The following is a 24,244-nucleotide window of genomic DNA, read 5'->3' on the forward strand; positions in this document are numbered from 1 at the left end:
GGAGGTAGACTATGGTAGGCTGTAGGGGGACTGGGGTAGAGGAGTGGAGGGAGACTATGGTGGGCTGTAGGGAGACTGGGGTAGAGGAGTGGAGGGAGACTATGGTGGGCTGTAGTGAGACTGGGGTAGAGGAGTGGAGGGAGACTATGGTGGGCTGTAGGGAGACTGGGGTAGAGGAGTGGAGGGAGACTATGGTGGGCTGTAGGGAGACTGGGGTAGAGGAGTGGAGGGAAACTGGGGTAGGCTGTAGTTAGACTGGGGTAGAGGAGTGGAGTGAGGGAGACTGGAGTGGGCTGTAGGGAGACTGGGGTGGGCTGTAGGGACACAGGTTAGATCAGAGACTAGATATATTGTGACAGAGGGCTTATTGGTCCGGTGCACAGGAAGATGTGAGATTTGATCTGTGATATGAACACACAGGCTTCCACCCTTTTCTCATGGGGCTAGCTCCATCCACAGATTGGCCCGATCTGGCAGATAGCTGGAGTTGCACGTACCACCATCTTCATAATGCAGTCAGCGTTTGTCAGTCTCTTTGGTTTACAGTTTGTACGTCAGTCTGTATTTCTCATTGCATCCTACGTAACATGTTAGAATTAAAGATAGCCTGTATTTAGATACAGCTAGCTTATTGACTTGCTAATGGTAAATGAGAACCATAGGCTCTGTGAAAGGGCTCCATTGTACACATTAAGCATTATGGAACCTCTCGGATAGCCATATCTACGCCTTGGTCCAGTATAATACCGTTTTTTTTTAACTCAGTACTGGTTACAAAAGCAAGTGACTGTAGAAAGATAGTATTAGACACTGGAAGATGGAAAACAATATAGAATTCATAAATACAGACTGGTTTATATTGATTTCTTCCTCATGACTGCTGTATCGTTTTATCTCCACAGAACAGTGATAATAAGCAGAATAGAGTCTGCATCCCAAACAGCACCCTTATCCCCATATACTGCACTACTTTTCACCAGGACCTATTTACTCTGGTCAAAGTGATGTGCTATTTATGGTATAGGGTGCCTATTTGGGATGCAAAACAGATACAATGGAATTTAGCATCGGAACCTAATTTGTTATGTTGTAACTCCAGCCTTGGCCGTTTATACTTGTCCCCTACTGTACCTTTACTTCAAGTTGAGTGAAATCAATAGCAATTGCTGGACCCTGAGAGAAAACAGACGGGGCAGAGTTAAACACTGACCTTTGAGTTGGTAATGAGATGCAGGTGTGGAAATGAGCTTACTCGAGTGATGCTCGAGTTTAAATGCTGTATGCACTTGAAGGGCCATCATTGTATTCAAGTTAAGTCAATTATATCAAATGTAGCACATCAAAAACATACATTTTACATTATGGTCCTCAAATAAAACAGTACTCTCTTTATAAAAAGAAATAAAAAAGAAACAAAAGCCAACAAAAAGAACTCCAATCCTAGAGTCTGACTTTGGCCTACCAGAGCAAAAATCCAATGTCAAATCATATCAAAACCATATTCACACATGAATCCTCTGCGCTAACAAAACAGTCGATCCAATTCTAGCTAGCCTTCCATATTTCACCAAATGACACAATGATTGCATTCGAAATGGCACCCTATTTCCTATAAACAGTAGTTCAGTGAAGTACCTCGGCGTTACTCTGGACACCGATCTCTCTTTTGACGAACATATCAAGACTGTTTCAAGGACAGCTTTTTTCCATCTACGTAACATTGCAAAAATCAGACATTTTCTGTCCAAAATTGATGCAGAAAAATGTATCCATACTTTTGTCACTTCTAGGTTAGCCTCTACCGCTTCTCTCTCCCGGATCCGGGATCCTCCTCATCAAAAAAGCTGACTAGCATAGCCTAGCCTAACGGGACAGGGATATCACATAATATAATTTTCATGAAATCACAAGTCCAATACAGCAAATGAAAGATAAACATCTTGTGAATCCAGCCATCATTTCCGATTTTTAAAATGTTTTACAGCGAAAACACAATATGTATTTCTATTAGCTAACCACAATAGCCAAACACACAACCGCATATTTCACCATGTTTCCACCGCATAGGTAGCTTTCACAAAACCGACAAAATAGAGATAAAATTAGTCACTAACCAAGAAACAACTTCATCAGATGACAGTCTTATAACATGTTATACAATACATTTATGTTTTGTTCGAAAATGTGCATATTTGAGGTATAAATCATAGTTTTACATTGCAGCTACCATCACAAATAGCACGAAAGCAGCCAGAATAATTACAGAGAGCAACGTGAAATACATAAATACTCATCATAAAACATTTATGAAAAATACATGGTGTACAGCAAATGAAAGATGAACATCTTGTGAATCCAGACAATATTTCCGATTTTTTAAGTGTTTGACAGCGAAAACACAATATAGAATTATATTAGCTTACCACAATAGCCAAACACACAAACGCATTTATTCACCGCAAAGGTAGCTTTCGCAAAAAACAGCAAAAGATATAAAATTAATCACTAACCTTGAACAAATTCATCAGATGACAGTCTTATAACATCATGTTATACAATACAATTATGTTTTGTTCGAAAATGTGCATATTTATAGCTACAAATCCTGGTTATACATTGTGAATACGTAGCATCGATTCACCAGAATCTCCGGAGATATTTTGGACACTCACCTAATCTGACCAAAGAACTCATCATAAACTTTACATAAAAATACTTGTTGTATGGCAAATAAAAGATACACTGGTTCTTAATGCAACCGCTGTGGTAGATTTTTAAAAATAACTTTACCATAACATACAGCTTGCGTTATTGTGAGACAGCGCTCACCAAAACGGCGGAGAATAGAAATAACATTTTACACAGAAATACGAAATAACATCATAAATGTTTTTTTACTTTTGCTGAGCTTCCATCAGAATGTTGTACAAGGAGTCCTTGGTCCAGAATAAATCGTTGTTTGGTTTTAGAATGTCCATTTCTTCTGTCGAATTTGCGGCACAATGCTAGCCAAGGTTGCTAACATTCCCATCCTCTCTTGACGCAAAGAACGGAAAACTCCAAAGTCCCAATAAACTGATAAAACTCGGCTGAAAAAAACTACTTTATGATGTTATTATCATATGTATCAAATAAAATCAGAGCCGGAGATATTCGCCGTGTATACCGAACGCTTTTCAGAAGACAATGTCGAGGTCCCACGCGCGCCTTCGAAGACAAAGAAAATTCCGGACCTGCCACTCCAAAAGCTCTTGTTCGGCCTCAGATCAAGCTAGACACCCCATTCCACCTTCCACTGCCTGTTGACATCTAGTGGAAGGCGTATGAAGTGCATGCATATTGATAAATAAAAGCCAGTTGAATAGGCAGGCCCTGAAACAGAGCCTCGTTTTCAGATTTTTCACTTCCTGTATGGAAGTTTGCTGCAAAATGAGTTCTGTTTTACTCACTGATATAATTCAAACCGTTTTAGAAACTTCTGAGTGTTTTCTATCCAATAGTAATAATAATATGCATATTGTATGATCTAGAAAAGAGTACGAGGCCGTTTCATTTGGGCACGATTTTTTCCAAAGTGAAAACAGCGCCCCCGTATTGACAAGAAGTTGTTAAGCTACTGCAATGCTCTACTTTCTGGCTACCTGGATAAAGCACTAAATAAACTTCAGTTAGTGCTAAATACGGCTGCTAGAATCCTGACTAGAACCCCCCAAAATTATCATATTACTCCAGTGCTATCCTCCCTACACTGGCTTCCTGTTAAGGCAAGGGCTGATTTCAAGGTTTTACTGTTAACCTACAAAGCATTACATGGGCTTGCTCCTACCAATCTTTCCGATTTGGTCCTACCTACCTACACATACCTACACGTACGCTACGGTCACAAGACGCAGGCCTCCTAATTGTCCCTAGAATTTCTAAACAAACAGCTGGAGGCAGGGCTTTCTCCTATAGAGCCTCATTTTTATGGAATGGTCTGCCTACCCATGTGAGAGACGCAGACTCGGTCTCAACCTTTAAGTCTTTATTGAAGACTCATCTCTTCAGTAGGTCCTATGATTGAGTGTAGTTTGGCCCAGGAGTGTGAAGGTGAACGGAAAGGCTCTGGAGCAACGAACTGCCCTTGTTGTCTCTGCCTGGACGGTTCCCCTCTCTCTACTGGGATTCTCTGCCTCTAACCCTATTACATGGGCTGAGTCACTGGCTTACTGGTGCTCTTCCATGCCGTCCCTAGGAGGGGTGCGTCACTTGAGTGGGTTGAGTCACTGACGTGGTCTTCCTGTCTGGGTTGGCGCCCCCATTGGGTTGTGCCGTGGAGGACATCTTTGTGGGCTATACTCGGCCTTGTCTTAGGATGGTAAGTTGGTGGTTGAAGATATCCCTCTAGTGGTGTGGGGGCTATGCTTTGGCAAAGTGGGTGGGGTTATATCCTGCCTGTTTGGCCCTGTCCTGGGGTATCATCGGATGGGGCCACAGTGTCTCCTGACCCCTCCTGTCTCAGCCTCCAGTATTTATGCTACAGTAGTTTATGTGTCGGGAGGCTAGGGTCAGTCTGTTATATCTGGAGTATTTCTCCTGTCTTATCTGGTGTCCTGTGTGAATTTAAGTATGCTCTCTCTAATTCTCTCTTTCTCTCTTTCTTTCTTTCTTTCTCTCTCTCGGAGGACCTGAGCCCTAGGACCATGCCTCAGGACTACCTGGCATGATGACTCCATGCTGTCCCCAGTCCACCTGGCCGTGCTGCTGCTCCAGTTTCAACTGTTCTGCCTGCGGCTATGGAACCCTGACCTGTTCACCGGACATGCTACCTGTCCCAGACCTGCTGTTTTCAAATCTCTAGAGACAGCATGAGCAGTAGAGATACTCTCAATTATCGGCTATGAAAAGCCAACTGACATTTACTCCTAAGGTGCTGACCTGTTGCACCCTCAACAACTACTGTGATTATTATTATTTGACCATACTGGTCATTTATGAACATTTGAACATCTTGGCCATGTTCTGTTATAATCTCCACCCGGCACAGCCAGAATAGGACTGGCCACCCCTCATAGCCTGGTTCCTCTCTAGGTTTCTTCCTAGGTTTTGGGCTTTCTCTAGGGAGTTTTTGGGAGCCAGTGACTCAGCCTCCGTTATAGGGTCAGAGGCAGAGAATCCCAGTGGAGAGAGGGGAGCCGGCCAGGCAGAGACAGCAAGGGCGGTTCGTCGCTCCAGTGCCTTTCCGTTCACCTTCGCACCCCTGGACCAGACTACACTCAATCATAGGACCTACTGAAGAGATGAGTCTTCAATAAAGACTTAAAGGTTGAGCCCGAGTCTGCGTCTCTCACATAGATCCCATAAAAATGTTTGCTCTATAAGAGAAAGCCCTGCCTCATGTTTGCTTTTAAATTCTAGGGACAATTAGGAGGCCTGCGTCTTGTGACCGTATACATGTAGATATGTACGGCAGGACCAAATCGGCGAGATAGGAAGGAGCAAGCCCATCTAATGGTTTGTAGGTTAGCAGTAAAACCTTGAAATCAGCCCTAGCCTTAACAGGAAGCCAGTGTGGAGAGTTTAGCACTGGAGAAATATGACCATGCTTTTTGGTTCTAGTGAAAATGGCTAAAAAGCAACACATTTAAAAAAAAAATCCCAATTGAGATGCTGTGGCAGGACTTGAAACCAGCAGTTGCTGATTTCTAAAACCCTCAAATGTCGCTGAGTTAAAATAGTTCTGCATGGAAGAGTGGGCCAAATTTCCTCCACAGCGACGTGAGAGACTGATCAACAACTACAGGAAGTGTTTGGTTGGAGTCATTGCAGCTAAAGGTGGCAAACCAGTTATTGAGTGTAGGGGGGCAATTACGTTTTCACACAGAGGCATTGGGTGTTGCATAACATTGTTTATGAAATACTGTAAATGAAATAAGAATGTAATTGTTGTGTTATTTGTTCACTCAGGATCCCTTTATCTAATATTAGATTTTGGATGAAGATCTGATAACCTTTAATATCAAAAATATGCAAAAGTAGATCAAATTAGAAAGGGGGCAAATACTTTTTCACACCACTGTAGATACTGCAGCCTGGCTGCCTAAGCAGGAACCTGTCTGTCTGCCGGAGCTAATTAGGCTTCACTCCCTGTCACACGTCTTGCCACTTCCTGTGACGGCTTCTCTTTCACAACACACATTGGTCCACCTGCCAGGCAGGAGGCTGGAGGAGAGCAGAAAGACAAAAACCGGCTGAGCGCAGGCGGCAGGCGTGTGAATACATATGAACAGGCAGGGGACTGTGTCCAAGCCAGCTTGTGAGGCAGAAGAGGAAAGAAGTGTTGGGTTCGCTCAAATGAAACAACAAAGAAATGGCAGACTAGGTTTTGTGGTTTGGTATTCAAAGGGGGTTGGGTGTGTGCTGTGGCATACAGTGATCATATAGGCTACTTTGAGAGGGAGAATATTCTGGGTCTTACTTGTGAAATTGACTTGTACACCTCAAAGGCAAAGTAGCATGCTCCCTGGACTATAGACTAGTTTAGATGTCTGATGTATCACACAAACATAAATTGCGCGTCTTATAATACAACTCCAGGCATGTGCTTTCTTTTCAGGACAATATATAATGGCTGCAGGCTATTGTGGCTGCTGCTATCTTGTCAATGAATGAATAAAATATCAACTCTTCCAATATCAAGGATCCCAGAAGGCTCTGCATGTTATATCAATTTCTACTGTACCTGTACTACTGTGTTGATTGGCTCTCGTTACTACCCACATCATCACAACTGCTTATATATAATATGACAAACAATTATGTCTCCACCTCTGGAGGAAAACCCAGGGTGCATCCGAAATGGCACCTTACTCTCTATCTACTACATTACATTTGACCAGGGCCCTGGACTAAAGTAGTGCACTACATAGCCTAAGACTGGAAAATCAAACTGGCTCCCTCTACTACAGTAACGATATACCGAACAGCAGGTGTACCAAAAAAACGCAAAGACACCATAGAACAGTAAAGATACCGAACAGTAAAGGTACTGACCAGTAAAAGTACTGAACATTAAAGGTACCAAACAGTAAAGGTACCAAAAAGTAAAGGTACTGACCAGTAAAAGTACTGAACATTAAAGGTACCAAACAGTAAAGGTACCAAATAGTAAAGGTACTGACCAGTAAAAGTACTGAACATTAAAGGTACCAAAAAGTAAAGATACTGACCAGTAAAAGTACTGAACATTAAAGGTACCAAACAGTAAAGGTACCAAATAGTAAAGGTACCGAATAGTAAGGGTACTGAACAGTAAAGGTACTGAACAATAAAGGTACCAAAAAACAGTAAAGATACCGAACAGTAAAAGTACCAAAGAACAGTAAGAACAGTAAAGGTACCGAATGGTAAAGGTCCCGAAAAGTAAAGGTCCCGAACAGTAAAGGTACCGAACATTAAAGGTACCGAAGAGTAAAGGTACCGAACAGTAAATTTGCTGAACAGTAAAGGTACCAAGGAACAGTGAAGGTACTGAACAGTAAAGGTACCGAACAGTAAAGGTACTGAACAGTAAAGGTACCGAAGTGTAAAGGTCATGAAAAGTAAAGGTCCCGAAAAGTAAAGGTCCCGAACAGTAAAGGTACCGAACATTAAAGGTACCGAAGAGTAAAGGTACCGAACAGTAAATTTGCTGAACAGTAAAGGTACCAAGGAACAGTGAAGGTACTGAACAGTAAAGGTACCGAATTGTAAAGATCACGAAAAGTAAAGGTCACGAAAAGTAAAGGTACCGAACAGTAAAAGTACTGAACAGTAAAGGTACAGAATTGTAAAGGTCATGAAAAGTAAAGGTCCCGAAAAGTAAAGGTACCGAACAGTAAAGGTACCGAACATTAAAGGTACCGAAGAGTAAAGGTACCGAACAGTAAATTTGCTGAACAGTAAAGGTACCAAGGAACAGTGAAGGTACTGAACAGTAAAGGTACCGAATTGTAAAGGTCACGAAAAGTAAAGGTCACGAAAAGTAAAGGTACCGAACAGTAAAGGTACTGAACAGTAAAGGTACCGAATTGTAAAGGTCATGAAAAGTAAAGGTCCCGAAAAGTAAAGGTACCGAACAGTAAAGGTACCGAACATTAAAGGTACCGAAGAGTAAAGGTACCGAACAGTAAATTTGCTGAACAGTAAAGGTACCAAGGAACAGTAGAGGTACTGAACAGTGAAGGTACCGAATTGTAAAGGTCACAAAAAGTAAAGGTACCGAACAGTAAAGGTACCGAACAGTAAAGGTCACCGAAGAGTAAAGGTACTGAATTATAAAGGTCACGAAAAGTAAAGGTACCGGACATTAAAGGTACCAAAGAGTAAAGGTACCGAACAGTAAAGGTACCGAAGAGTAAAGGTCACGAAAAGTAAAGGTCCCGAACAGTAAAGGTACCGGACATTAAAGGTACGAAAGAGTAAATGTACCGAACAGTAAATTTGCTGAACAGTAAAAGTACTGAACAGTAAAGGTACTGAAGACCAGTAAAGGAACTGAACAGTAAAGGTACTGAACAGTAAAGGTTCCGAACACTAAAGGTACCAAAAAACAGCAAAGGTACTGAAGAACAGTAAAGGTACCAAAGAACAGTAAAAGTTCAGAAGAACAATAAAGGTACCAAAGAACAGCAAAGGTACCAAACAGTAAAGGTACCGAAGAACTGAAAAGGTACAGAACAGTAAAATCACCAAAGAACAGTAAAGGTACAGAACAATAAAGGTACTGTACAGTAAAGGTACTGTACAGTAAAGGTAAAGGTAAAGAACAGTAAAGGTACTGTACAGTAAAGGTACTGTACAGTAAAGGTAAAGGTAAAGAACAGTAAAGGTACTGTACAGTAAAGGTAAAGAACAGTAAAGGTACTGTGCAGTAAAGGTACTGTACAGTAAAGGTAAAGAACAGTAAAGGTACTGTACAGTAAAGGTAAAGAACAGTAAAGGTACTGTACAGTAAAGGTAAAGAACAGTAAAGGTACTGTACAGTAAAGGTAAAGGTAAAGAACAGTAAAGGTACTGTACAGTAAAGGTAAAGAACAGTAAAGGTACTGTGCAGTAAAGGTACTGTACAGTAAAGGTAAAGAACAGTAAAGGTACTGTACAGTAAAGGTAAAGGTAAAGAACAGTAAAGGTACTGTACAGTAAAGGTAAAGGTAAAGAACAGTAAAGGTACTGTACAGTAAAGGTACAGGTAAAGAACAGTAAAGGTAAAGAACAGTAAAGGTACTGTACAGTAAAGGTAAAGAACAGTAAAGGTACTGTACAGTAAAGGTAAAGAACAGTAAAGGTACTGTACAGTAAAGGTAAAGAACAGTAAAGGTACTGTACAGTAAAGGTACTGTACAGTAAAGGTACTGTACAGTAAAGGTAAAGAACAGTAAAGGTACTGTACAGTAAAGGTAAAGAACAGTAAAGGTACTGTACAGTCAAGGTACAGAACAGTAAAGGTACTGTACAGTAAAGGTAAAGAACAGTAAAGGTACTGTACAGTCAAGGTACAGAACAGTAAAGGTACTGTACAGTAAAGTTAAAGAACAGTAAAGGTACTGTACAGTCAAGGTAAAGAACAGTAAAGGTACAGTCAAGGTACAGAACAGTAAAGGTACTGTACAGTAAAGTTAAAGAACAGTAAAGGTACTGTACAGTCAAGGTACAGAACAGTAAAGGTACTGTACAGTAAAGTTAAAGAACAGTAAAGGTACTGTACAGTAAAGTTAAAGAACAGCAAAGGTACTGTACAGTCAAGGTACAGAACAGTAAAGGTACTGTACAGTAAAGTTAAAGAACAGTAAAGGTACTGTACAGTCAAGGTAAAGAACAGTAAAGGTACAGTCACGGTACAGAACAGTAAAGGTACTGTACAGTAAAGTTAAAGATCAGTAAAGGTACTGTACAGTCAAGGTACAGAACAGTAAAGGTACTGTACAGTAAAGTTAAAGAACAGTAAAGGTACTGTACAGTAAAGTTAAAGAACAGTAAAGGTACTGATTCCATTTATAGTGGGGCTAAGGTCACAAGTAGTGCACCATAAATGGAATGGGGTTCCATTTGGGTCTGGCTTTTTAGTGGTTCTTGTCTCTGTGTTGTTGTTGGTCGAGCTGCTCCCGACCACCGCCATGTCTCTCACCCAGACAGACAGAACGTGGAGAGAAGGAAGGGCATGCATGGAACTTTATCTCCACAGTCCGCAGTGTAGCGTTGGACTTAATTAACTGATAACAGGCCCCACAAGTGTTTCTTCGCTGGCCTCTGACTGGATCTGAGCAGTAGTTTAAAGTACTTAAGTAAAAATACTTTAAAGTACTACTTAAGTCGTTTTTTGCGGTATCTGTACTTTACTATTTATATTTTTGACAACTTTTACTTCAATACATTCCTAACGAAAATAATTTACTTTTTACTCCATACATTTTACCTGACACCCAAAAGTACTCGTTACATTTTGAATGCTTAGCAGGACAGGAAAATGGTCCAATTCACACACTTATCAAGAGAACATCCCAGGTCATCCCTACTGCCTCTTCTCTGGCAGACAAAAACACAAATTAATATTTTGTTAATATATATCTGAGTGTTGGAGTGTGCCCCTGGCTGTCCGTAAATAAATAAATAAAAAACAAGAAAATGGTGCTGTTTGTTTTGCTTTATATAAGGAATTTGAAATTATTTATACTTTTACTTTTGATACTTAAGTACATTTAGAGGCAAATACTTTTAGACTTTTACTCAAGTAGTATTTTGCTGGATGACTCACTTTTATTTGAGAAACTTTCTATTAAAGGTATCTACAGTATACTTTCACTCAAGTATGACAATTGGGTACTTTTTCCACCACTGGATCTGAGCTAGGAAACCACGGTGTAATCTACACTAAGGCACAGAGCTGATATCTTCACCCTTTATGTTCCATAACCACAGATCCAGGTGGAATGAGTGCCAATTGTTTGATTTTAGATGACGAAGCGGTCACCACCATATTAATGATCTTTTGAGGTGAAATTTATATTTTGTTGACTCATACATCACCTGGAATGAAAACTCCCATAATTCATGGCTGTGTGCACCCAAACAGTCCTTACCCAGAAAGCTTATCACCTATTGTGGGTAGTTCATTACCAAAAATCCCTGCGAAGTACATGTTAGGTTCCACTCACCAGATACTAACAATTGAGTACCAAATGGCACCCTATTCTCTACATAGCCCTACAAAGCCCTATGGGTCCTGGTCAAAAGCAGTGCAATCCTATGGGCCCTGGTCAAAAGTACTGCACTATATGGGGAATAGGGTGCCATTTGGGATGCAGTCAACATCCTTCATAAACTGACCACTCCAAATTAATTATTTTCTGGGTTCTAATAATCTGAGATTATACAAAATTGTATCTGTAGTTTATGGACATGTTTGGATGGTTGCCAGGCACTTAGCAGGTTCAGGTCAAGGTGGAGTTTTAGTGTCTGCTTGTTCAATATGGCCCTAAGGCAGAGGTGATCATTTTAGCTGCTAGTGCCTGATGATGTCATCAACATGCAATTTACTAATAGCAGGAGGGCATACTTCACAAAAACATTGTTTATTGGAGCTGACAATGTGGTCAACAGACTGTTAACTGTAATAGAAGAGGTAACATATTCACACAGAAACACACAACCATTGACTGAAATACATGTTTATTGTGAAATGTAATGAGAACATTGGTTTAACCACTAAAACACAACAATATATTTTCATTCGAGTCATTTTAACTACCAGTTAATCCAATAGCAAACAATGCTAGAAAAGTGTTTCAAATCTCCCTTAGAAGTGCTGAAAGTAATATGCTACAGTACTGTAATTTACAGTAGATTACAGTTTTCACATTAGGCAATACACTTACAGTACCAAACAAAATTGACAGAAAATCTATAATTTCCAAAAAATCTATCCAATGTGTAATCAAAGGTCTGATCAATGAAGACATCCTCAGATATAATTGCAACATAGGTGTACTGTCTAATCAGACAGTACACCTATCAGACAGTACACCTAAACATGGGTGTACTGGTGTAATCAGACAGTACACCTAAACACATAGGTGTAATCAGACACTACACCTAAACATGTCTGAAACAAATGAAATAAATAAAAATCAAACATAACGTTGAGCATGCATTCATTTGCATCAAGCCTGTCTTGAGCATTTGGCCATAAATTCTCATCCATATCACAGTGAATATCCTCATTGTTCATGCACCGCGGGAAAAACCTTTGGTCTGCACTGATGTCGTCGCATGCCTCATTCATGGCCAGAAGGAGGGTGGCACGCTCATGGGGATGGCGATCGTATGCTTCCCACCTCCACGCTGAAAAAAACCTCCTCAATAGGGTTGAGGAAAAGAGAGTATTTGGGCAGGTGTAGGGTCACGAATAGGGGATGAGCACGAAACCATGCCTGAACCACCTCTGCATGGTGGAACCTGACATTGTCCCACACAATGACATAGGTGACCCCTTCACCTTGACAGGCCCGCTCAATTTCATTGAGAAACACAATGAGGTGTGCAGCATTGCAGGAACTAGGTAATGGCCTACGTCCTACCACACCGTCTTCAGAGATAGCTGTGCGCATGAGGATGTTTCCCCTACGTTGTCCTGGCACTTGGACGGTCGCACTTGGACGGTCGCCAGTTGGCCGGTGCCCACGGCACCCAAATTTTGGCCACGTTGAAGCCCGCTTCATCAATAAAGATATACTGTGTAGCATCAAGCACCATCACCCTTTAAAAATATATTTTGGTTTGTTGTTTTTTACAGTATAGTTCCAATATGATATTGTGAAGTAGCATGTGCCTCAAATAGTAACACAGTATATAGTCCTGTACCTGAACATCCTCTGCCCGCAGTTATTACACCCGGTTGTTGCTTCTCTCAAATGGCACCAGGTAAATGTGTTTCATAGATCCTATTCAAAAGGCAGGTTGATTGCTGATGGATGCCACATTGGCAAAGGTGTCATCGTTCTCCTCAATGGCCTGCTTCATTTCGGACAGCTGTATGTTTATTTTTTATTTGATTTATTTCACCTTTATTTAACCAGGTAGGCAAGTTGAGAACAAGTTCTCATTTACAATTGCGACCTGGCCAAGATAAAGCAAAGCAGTTCGACACATACAACAACACAGGGGTAGCCAGGTGGAAAGCATGGCCAGCCGTAGAAAAATGCTTATTGAAATTCTCAATTATAGTGGATTTATCGGTGGTGACAATGTTTCCTATCTTCAGTGCAGTGGGAAGCTGGGAGGAGATGTTCTTATTCTCCATGGACTTTACAGTGTCCCAGAACTTTTTTGAGTTTGTGTTGCAGGAAGCAAATTTCTGCTTGAAAAAGCTAGCCTTGGCTTTTCTAACTGCCTGTGTATATTGGTTTCTAGCTTAACTGAAAAGTTGCATATCACGGGGGCTGTTCGATGCTAATGCAATGACATTCCTGGCCCTCACCATTTCCACCACTGTCCACTCCTGCTGGTCAGTCAGCACACGGCCACCACCATGGGGACTTCTGTCAATTCTGAGAGTAGAACAGAGTATACTGTCAACAGATCATACTGTAAGAATACTGTAGTATGTTTTGTGAATGTACATGCATTACAATGTCATTTACTGTAAATGTAACGGTAAAGCATAGTTCATATCCTGCAGACTTACTGGTTGTCTTGGTGGAATGTTCTCATGATCGAATTGACAGTTGATCTTTTCAAATTGGGGTGAACTAATCTGGCAGCCTCTGCCATGGTAAGGCATCAGTTTACCACATGGTCAACATCGATGGCCCAGACTTCATTAGACACAACAGTTCCCTGCCTCCCTCTGATGTCCATCTCTTTGACGGGGCCCATGCCCACCTCTCTGACGGGGCCCATGCCCACCTCTCTGACGGGGCCCATGCCCACCTCTCTGACGGGGCCCATGCCCACCTCTCTGATGGGGTCTTTGTCCACAAGCTCTTAAATTTCTTCCTCTCCCATGATGTCTATCCTGCTCCATGATGAAAGAAATTGCAAGTGTTCACACACACCCTTTTATATGGTGACCAGTTATGGTTACCACTGTGTGAAATCAATTAGCAATAACGAGTACTCATTATGTATGGTTGTCATGTACATTATCATCCATGTAATTTAGATGTTTATACTTTACAAATACACATTTTATTTCTGTAGTTCTCAAAATCCATATATTGTCACACCCTGATCAGTTTCACCTGTCCTTGTTATTGTCTCCCCCCCCTCCAGGTGTTGCTTGCTTTCCCCAGTGTATTTATCCCTGTGTTTCCCGTCTCTCTGTGCCAGTTTGTCTTGTATGTTTCCAAGTCAACCAGTGATTTCCCCATTCTTCTGCTTTTTGCATTGTCCTTTTTTTTGTGCTCCTGGTTTTGACCCTTGCCTGTTTCTGGACTTTTTACCCGACTGCCTGACCATTCTGCCTGCCTTGACCACGAGCCTGTCTGCCACTCTGTACCTCCTGGACTCTGATCTGGTTTTGCCCTTTTTGCCTGTCCACGACCATTCTCTTGCCTACCCCTTTGGATTAATACACATTGTAAGACTCCAACCATCTGCCTCCTGTGTCTGCATCTGGGTCTCACCTTGTGCCTTGATATATATAGAAGATAAACCAGTTTGTAATCTATAGGTTTACCTGGTAAGTGATTAACCGTTAAGCACAGTGGGATTACGTGATGGTCAAATCTATTTAAACAAATGAGAAGAGAATCATCTGAAAAGTATTGTGAGCATTTCATTGTGAAACGCAATTACTTTATATGAAAGGAAGGCATTTATAGATAAAACACTGATTAGGTTTGCTGAAAAAGTTACTGTTTGATTCTGTGTGTTGTATATAGTCAAAGAATGTGCTTCAAGTTTTGAAAAAACAGCCTTTTTGATTATCTGTTTTGAGTTTTGTACTAAGAGATGTGAAATTTTACCACATACTTGTGAAAATAGTACCATAACGATAAAAAAAACAGTAATTTGTGCATGTCCATCGATTTAGTATAAAATATTACGAATAGCAATTGGTATATGTTGCGAATTGCAATTCGTACAATATGTTACAAATTGCAATTCATACAATATGTTACGAATTTGCAAAACATATTCCAATTCCAATTTGTTGTGGCTTACGTTAGCTAGGTGGCTAGGTGGCTAACGCTAAGGTTAACTACAGTAGGTGGCTAAGGCTAGCTAGGCTAGGAGTTAGGGTTAGGGGTTAGGGTTAATGTTACATTAGGAGTTAGGTTAAAGGGTTAAGGTTAGGGTTAGGGTTAGTGGAAGGGTTAGCTAGCATGCTAAGTAGATGCAAAGTAGCTAAAAAGTAGTAAGTAGTTCTAAAGTTGCTAATTAGCTAAAATGCTAAGTTGTCTGTGATGAGATTCGAGCACGCAACCTTTGGGTTGCTAACGTTAGATGTTCGCATTATACACCCAACCATTCACCCTGACCAACCCCCCGTTTTTGCCTTAAGTAAACTTCTGTCTTACGTAACCATACAAAATGCAACGTATCATACTATTTTGAGTGTCCCGGATGTACTTTTACTATGTTACATCTAGTCTGTGAGACCAGGCTCTACTCATTCAAGCTAATTTCGAGCATTTCTCCCACCACAGTTTGTATTGCGCAGGAGCTTTCTGCTCCTCCATATTTGACCCAAGTGCCCAACATTTTCCTGAGAGATATGACGAACTACAACTCAGCAGGTTAGAGTGCTGTAGCTGCTCTCTCTCTCCCTTTCCCTCTCACCCTTTCTCTCTCCCTTACTCTCTCTCCCTCTCACCCTTTCTCTCTCCCTCACTCTCTCTCCCTCTCCCCCGCTCTCTCTTACTTTCTCTCTGCACTGTAGCTGCCTCTCTCTCTCAATTCAATTTAAGGGCTTTATTGGCATGGGAAACATATGTTTACATTGCCAGAGCAAGTGAAATAGATAATAAACAAAAGTGAAATAAACAGTAAACAAATTAACAGTAAACATTAGACTCACAAAAGTTCCAAAAGAATAAAGACATTTCAAGTGTCATATCATGTCTATATACAATGTTGTAACGATGTGCAAATAGTTAAAGTACAAATGGGAAAATGAATAAACATAAATATGGGTTGGATTTACAATGGTGTTTTGTTCTTCACTGGTTGACCTTTTCTTGTGGCAACAGTTCACAAATCTTGCTGCTGTGATGGCACACTGTGTTATTTCAGAATTGGATTTGTTTTAAAATTCTTTGTGGGTCTGTGTAGTCTGAGGGAAATATGTTTCTCTAATATGGTCATACATTTGTCAGGAAGTTAGGAAGTGCAGCTCAGTTTCCACCTCATTTTGTGAGCAGTGTGCATATATCCTGTCTTCTCTTGAGAGCCAGGTCTGCCTACGGCAGCTTTTCTCAATAGCAAGTCTATGCTAAGTCTATCAAAGTTTTCAAAGTTTGGGTCAGTCACAGTGGTCAGGTATTCTGTCACTGTGTACTCTCTGTTTAGGGACAAATAGCATTCTAGATTCTTTCCAATGTGTCAAGTAATTATCTTTCTGTTTTCTCATGATTTGTTTGGGTCTAATTGTGTTGCTGTCCTGGGGCTCTGTGGTGTCTGTTTGTGTTTGTGAACAGAGCCCCAGGACCAGCTAGCTTAGGGTGCTCTTCTCCAGGTTCATCTCTATGTAGATGATGGTTTTGTTATGGAAGGTTTGGGAATCTCTTCCTTTTAGGTGGTTGTAGAATTTAAAGTCTCTTTTCTGGATTTTAATAATTAGAGGGTATCAGCCTAATTCTGCTCTGCATGCATTATTTGGTGTTTTACGTTGTACACAGAAGATATTTTTGCAGAATTCTGCATGCAGTCTCAATTTGGTGTTTGTCCCATTTAGTGAATTATTGGTTGGTGTGCAGACCCCCGACCTCATAACCATAAAGGACAATGGATTCTATAACTGATTAAAGTATTTTTAGCCAGATCCTAATTGGTTTGTCAAATTTGATGTTCCTTTGGATGGCATAGAAGGCCCTTCTTGCCTTGTCAGATCGTCCATAGCTTTGTGGAAGTTACCTGTGGCACTGATGTTTAGACCAAAGTATGTATAGTTTTTTTGTGTGCTCTAGGACAACGGTGTCTAGATGGAATATGTATTTGTGGTGCTGGCAACTGGACATTTTTTGGAACACCATTATTTTTGTCTTACTGACATTTCATTTCAGGTCCCAGGTCAGACAGAATCTGTACAGAAGATCTAGGTGCTGCTGTATGCCCTCCTTGGTTGGGGACAGAAGCACCAGATCATCTGCAAACAGTAGACATTTGACTTCAGATTCTAGTAGGGTGAGGCAGGGGGCTGAAGACTGTTCTAGTGCCCTCGCCAATTCGTGATATATATATGTTGAAGAGGGTAAATCTTCATCCCTGTCTCACTCCACGGCCCTGTGGAAAGAAATTAGTTTTTTTTGCCATTTTTAACCGCACACTTATTGTTTGTGTACATGGATTTTAGAATGTCGTATGTTTTTCCCCCAACACCACTTTCCATTAATTTGTATAGCAGACCCTCAAATTCAGTCAAAAGCATTTTTGAAATCAACAAAGCATGAGAAGACTTTGCCTTTGTTTTGGTTTGTTTGTTTGTCAATTAGGGTATGCATAGGAAATACGTGGACTGCCATACGGTAATTTGGTAAACAGCCAATTTGACATTTGTTCAGTACACTATTTTCACTGAGGAAATGTATGAGTCTGCTGTTTATGATAATGCAGGGGATTTTCCCAAGGCTGCTGTTGATGCATATCCCGCGGTAGTTATTGGGGTCAAATTTGTCTCCAAGGATGATGTTGAAGTGTTTAAGTATAGCCAATTGAAATTGGTGGTCTACATATTTTATCATTTCATTTTGGGATACCATCACCACTACAGGCCTTTTTGGGTTGGGTATTTCAATGTAATTGGAGAATGCAGTGGGTTCTAAGACTTGAGTTTGATCATGTATTTGTTTTTGCTGTTTGTACTTTGTACTTTGTTATAGGGCCCAAAAAATTTGAGAAGAGATTTATCCATACATCTCAGTATTGGATAGATAACTCTTTGTGTTGTTGTTTGTTAGTGTTTTCCAATTTCCCCAGAAGTGGTTAGATTCTATGGATTCTTCAATTACATTGAGCTGATTTCTGACGTGCTGTTCCTTCTTTTCCATAGTGTATTTCTGTATTGTTTTAGTGATTCACCATAGTGAAGGTGTAGACTCAGGTTTTCTGTATTGTTTTAGTGATTCACAATAGTGAAGGTGTAGGCTCAGATTTTCTGGGTCTCTATGTTTTTGGTTGGATAGGTTTCTTAATTTCTTTCTTAAGTTTTTTCAGTCTTCGTCAAACCATTTGTCATTGTTGTTAATTTTGTTAGGGTTGTCTGCTTGAAATTTTTACATTTGATGGGGAAGCTGAGAGGTCAAATATAATGTTTAGGTTTTCTACTGCCAAGTCCACACCTTCACTATTACAGTGAAACATTTTGTCCAGGAAGATGTCTAAAAGGGATTGAATCTATTGTTGCCTAATTGTTTTTTGGTAGGTTTCCACACTACTTTCCTTCTTCTCTCTCTATCTCTCTCCTCTGTAAATGAAAAGCAAGTCCATTTGCTGTGGACTGTGGAACAGCACCCACGAGGGATGCCATGCATTATGGGTGCCATGATTGAAATAACAAAATAAAGCCCAGATCAGCAGAGTCCTTCCCTCAGGCCTGTAGACTATAAAAATAAAAAGCTAAGGGATTATAGGAATAATTTTTACTGCCCAAGTTTCAGTCACGCTTTCTTTATACATGCGGTGGGAGGAAGACAGCCAGTGTGTCCCAAATGGCAGCCTATTCCCTATCCGTAGGAAAAAGGGTGCCATTTTGTGATGCATAGAGCATGGCCAATAGTTGACAATATAAAATAATTACTGTAAAACTTCAAATAGCTATCCTCAACTAACTCAACCACTCTTTTGGAACCCTCCAAAAGCAGAGGTAATAATAACAGGAATTAGAGTATTGCATTTGCTTCCCAAATCAAATCAAGTTCCTGTTCCTTGAAGTTGTAGGCCTATACTATGCCTCAAGTATCACTTTTGTCTTATTCACAAAACAATTAGACAATTTAACACAACCCAGCCCAGCCATGTAGCCTAATGTACAGTACTTACCATGTTAATTGCCGTTACATTCTCAAATCACTCTGTAAATTGTTCCCCCGGTCAGCCCACTGACACAAGGCCTATTGTGAATCTCACTATGATTTATGAAGCTCATCAGGCCCTCATTTATTCCCATAACTTCACTTATCTGTCCCGGATCCCCATGAATATTTCACACAATACAATTAAACTGTGGCTGACCCACAGGGCAGAAGGAGAAGGAGAACGAGAACGAGAGCAAGCGAGAATGATGCAGATATTAACAATATGATGCAGATATTAACAATATGATGCAGATATTAACAATATGATGCAGATATTGAACCTGAAGAACACTTGTGGTGTTTTCCAAATGTATTCTGGCTGCATTGTTCTGTCCATTGCATTCATTATAAAATCAACATTCACTGACTGTAATGAAAGGAATCACATAGTCAGCGTCTCAAATGGCACCCTATTCCCTACAAAGTGCACTGATTTTGACCAGAGCCCTATGGATCCTGGTCAGAAGTAGTGCACTACATGGGAATAAGGATCCATTTGGGAAGCTACCTATGTGATTCCTTTCATTACAAAACGTCACAAGTGTTCTTCATGTTCAACATCTGCATCATATTGTTAATTAAAACACAGTCTACCAAGTACATTTGTATTTCTGCAATAGAGAGTTGACTGTACTGTATAGAGGAGCTCTGGTACCATTCTATATTCTTATTCTAGAAAAAAAATGACTGATGCATTCTATTCCATCAGGATTCTATTTGACATATGATAATGCATGGCATCAGGTGCATTCAGCCCCTTCATTGAACGGGACAGTATAAATCTTCTTATGGCTGCAAGGCGCAGCACTGAGTAACCTGGAAAGAGGTGGCCATTTCAAACGGCCTCCTACTCAATTCTTGCTCGTACAATATGCATATTATCATTTCTATTGGATAGAAGACACTCTCTAGTTTCTTAAACCGTTTTAATTATTTCTCTAAGTGAACCAGAACTCTTTCTGCAGCCCATTTCCTATCCGGAAGTGAGATTTCCAAATGCGAGGTCTCTTTTCAAGATCTTGTCTATAAAAGGGCATGTCACTTGGGACCATAGAAACACGTCATACGCCTTCCCCTGGGTGTCATGCGGAAGTGAGAGCAGAAAGGACTTGAATATCTCGTTCAGGGATTGAAAACAGCCTCTTGGAGTGAGAGGTCCGCCATAATGTTTTTTCTCCAAGGCGCGAAGTTGGACCTTGTATTGCCTCCTGGAAAACTGTCGTTATAGGTGAATATAATCTCCGGCTTCGATTTTACTTGATACATGTCACAATATCATCCTAAAGTATGTTTTTCAATATAGTTTAATTATATTATTGAAATTTAATCGGGACTTTAGACGTGATGCGTTGGAAGAATTTTTTCAAGAAGGAGAGGTTAGCGCCGCACGGCCAGTGTGCTTGCTAATTCAAGAGGGAAATAGTTTGTTCTGGATCCAAACAAAGACCGTTCTGGACAATGGACCCCTTTACAACATTCTGATGGAAGATCAACAAAGATAAGGACCCAATTTGGGATGCTATTTAATATATCTGTCGAGCTGTGCTATCGCTAACGATTACTTGGAATCAATGCTGTTGTGTGTTAGCCATTGCAGTAAGCTAATATAACGATATATTGTGTTTTCGCTGTAAAACACTTAAAAAATCGGAAATATTGTCTGTATTCACAAGATCTTTGTCTTTCATTTTGCTATACACCATATATTTTTCTGAAATGTTTTATGATGAGTAATTAGGTAGTTGACGTTGGTGTCTGTATTTACTCTGGCTACTCCCGTGCTATTTCTGACTGTAGCTATGATGGTAGCATCAATGTAAAACTGATTTATAGCTCAAATATGCACATTTTTCGAAGAAAATATAGATTTATTGTGTAACATGTTATAGGACTGTCATCTGAGGAAGTTGTTTCTAGGTTTGTTTGGTTGGATCTTGGTTAGTTAGGTTGGCTTTGTGCATGGTACCTGTGCTGTGAAAAATGTCTGTCCTCTTCTGTATTTGGTGGTGAACTAACATAAATATACGTGGTGTTTTTGCTGTAAAACATTTTAAAAATCGGACACGTTGGCTGGATTAACAAGATGTTTATCTTTCAAATGCTGTATTGGACTTGTTAATGTGTGAAAGTTAAATATTTAAAAAAAAAAAAAGATTTTGAATTTCACGCCCTACAATTGAGCTGGATGTTGTCACAGGTGTACCGATATCGGGCTTGCAGCCCAAACAGGATATAATACACATATCGCCTGGTCCCATGCGGCTATCAATCTAGTAGTGAGAGTATATAATGTGTATCTGAGATAGGAACCAATCACCTGTCTGCACTGGAAGACTGACAGCGGCCGTGCTGTAATTCCAAACCAGCCAGGCGTTTCAATGAACGCTCATAGAATAGGCAAGGTGCTGAGAGGTTAAGGGTTGGAGGGTTGACAGCCAGATCCATAGGTTTCAACATGGAGCATGTCCAGACTAACAAGGGGTTCTTACACCCCCAGCTCCGTCCCACATCCCTCCATCCCTTCATACCATATCCCTCCATCCCTCCATACCACATCCCTCCATCCCACATCCCTCCATCCCTCCTTCCCATAAACCTCTATTCCATATCCCTCCATCCCTCCATACCACATCTCTCCATCCCTCCTTCCCATAAACCTCTATTCCATATCCCTCCATCCCTCCATCCCTCCATACCACATCCCTCCATCCCTCCATACCACATCCCTCCATCCCAAACACCTCCATCCCTCCTTCCCATAAACCTCTATTCCATATCCCTCCATCCCTCCATCCCATATCCCTCCATCCCTCCATACCACATCCCTCCATACCACATCCCTCCATACCACATCCCTCCATCCCTCCATCCCATATCCCTCCATCCCATATCCCTCCATCCCTCCATACCACATCCCTCCATCCCACATCCCTCCATCCCTCCTTCCCATAAACCTCTATTCCATATCCCTCCATCCCTCCATACCACATCCCTCCAGCCCTCCTTCCCATAAACCTCTATTCCATATCCCTCCATCCCATATCCCTCCATCCCTCCATACCATATCCCTCCATCCCTCCATACCATATCCCTACATCCCTCCATACCACATCCCTCCATACCACATCCCTCCATCCCTCCATACCACATCCCTCCATCCCACATCCCTCCATACCACATCCCTCCATCCCACATCCCTCCATCCCACATCCCTCCATCCCACATCCCTCCATCCCACATCCCGCCATCCCTCCATCCCACATCCCTCCATCCCACATCCCTCCATACCACATCCCTCCATCCCACATCCCTCCATCCCACATCCCTCCATACCACATCCCTCCATCCCTCCATCCCTCCATCCCACATCCCTCCATCCCACATCCCTCCATCCCTCCATCCCACATCCCTCCATCCCATATCCCTCCATCCCTCCATCCCATATCCCTCCATCCCTCCATCCCTCCATCCCATATCCCTCCATACCACATCCCTCCATCCCTCCATCCCTCCATCCCATATCCCTCCATCCCTCCATCCCATATCCCTCCATCCCTCCATCCCTCCATCCCATATCCCTCCATCCCTCCATACCACATCCCTCCATCCCTCCATACCACATCCCTCCATCCCACATCCCTCCATCCCTCCTTCCCATAAACCTCCATTCCATATCCCTCCATCCCTCCATCCCTCCATACCACATCCCTCCATCCCACATCCCTCCATCCCTCCTTCCCATAAACCTCCATTCCATATCCCTCCATCCCTCCATCCCTCCATTCCATATCCCTCCATCCCACATCCCTCCATCCCTCCTTCCCATAAACCTCCATTCCATATCCCTCCATCCCACATCCCTCCATCCCTCCTTCCCATAAACCTCCATTCCATATCCCTCCCACCCTCCATTCCATATCCCTCCATCCCTCCATACCACATCCCTCCATCCCAAACACCTCCATCCCTCCTTCCCATAAACCTCTATTCCATATCCCTCCATCCCACATCCCTCCATCCCTCCTTCCCATAAACCTCCATTCCATATCCCTCCATCCCACATCCCTCCTTCCCTCCATACCATATCCCTCCATCCCTCCATCCCACATCCCTCCATCCCTCCTTCCCATAAACCTCCATTCCATATCCCTCCACCCCTCCTTCCCATAAACCTCCATTCCATATCCCTCCATCCCTCCATACCATATCCCTCCATCCCAAACACCTCCATCCCTCCTTCCCATAAACCTCTATTCCATATCCCTCCATCCCATATCCCTCCATCTCATATCCCTACATTCCTCCTCCTCATCATCATCACCTTCATTAGTCCCTTCAAATCAAATCAAATTGTATTAGTCACATGCGCCGAATACAACCTTACAGTGAAAGGCTTCCTTACAAACCCCTAACCAACAATGAAGTTGAAAAAATATGAATAAGAAAGAGTTAAAAGAATGCTCTCGATGGTGAATCTGTAGAACTTTTGAGGATCTGAGGACCAATGCAAAATATTTTCAGTCTTCTGAGGGGGATAGGTACTGTCTTGGTGTGCTTGGACCATGTTAGTCCTGGCACCTCACGGCCAGGTCTCTGTCCTCCTCTCTATAGGCTGTCTCGTTAAATCAAATCAAATCAAATCAAATTTGATTGGTCACTTACACATGGTTAGCAGATGTTAATGCGAGTGCAGCGAAATGCTTGTGCTTTTAGTTCCGACCATGCAGTAATATCTAATAAGTAATCTAACAAATTCACAACAACTACCTTATACACACAAATGTAAAGGGATGAATAAATATAAATGGATGAGCAATGGCCGTGTGGCATAGGCAAGATGCAGTAGATGATATAGAATACAGTATATACATATGAGATGAGTAATGTAGGATATGTAAACATTATTAAAGTTGATTTATTCAAAGTGACTAGTGATACCTTTATTAAGTCCATTTATTTAAGTGGCCAGAGATTTGAGTCTGTATGTTGGCAGC

Source organism: Salvelinus fontinalis, chromosome 20, assembly GCF_029448725.1.
Source record: "Salvelinus fontinalis isolate EN_2023a chromosome 20, ASM2944872v1, whole genome shotgun sequence".
NCBI lineage: Eukaryota > Metazoa > Chordata > Actinopteri > Salmoniformes > Salmonidae > Salvelinus > Salvelinus fontinalis.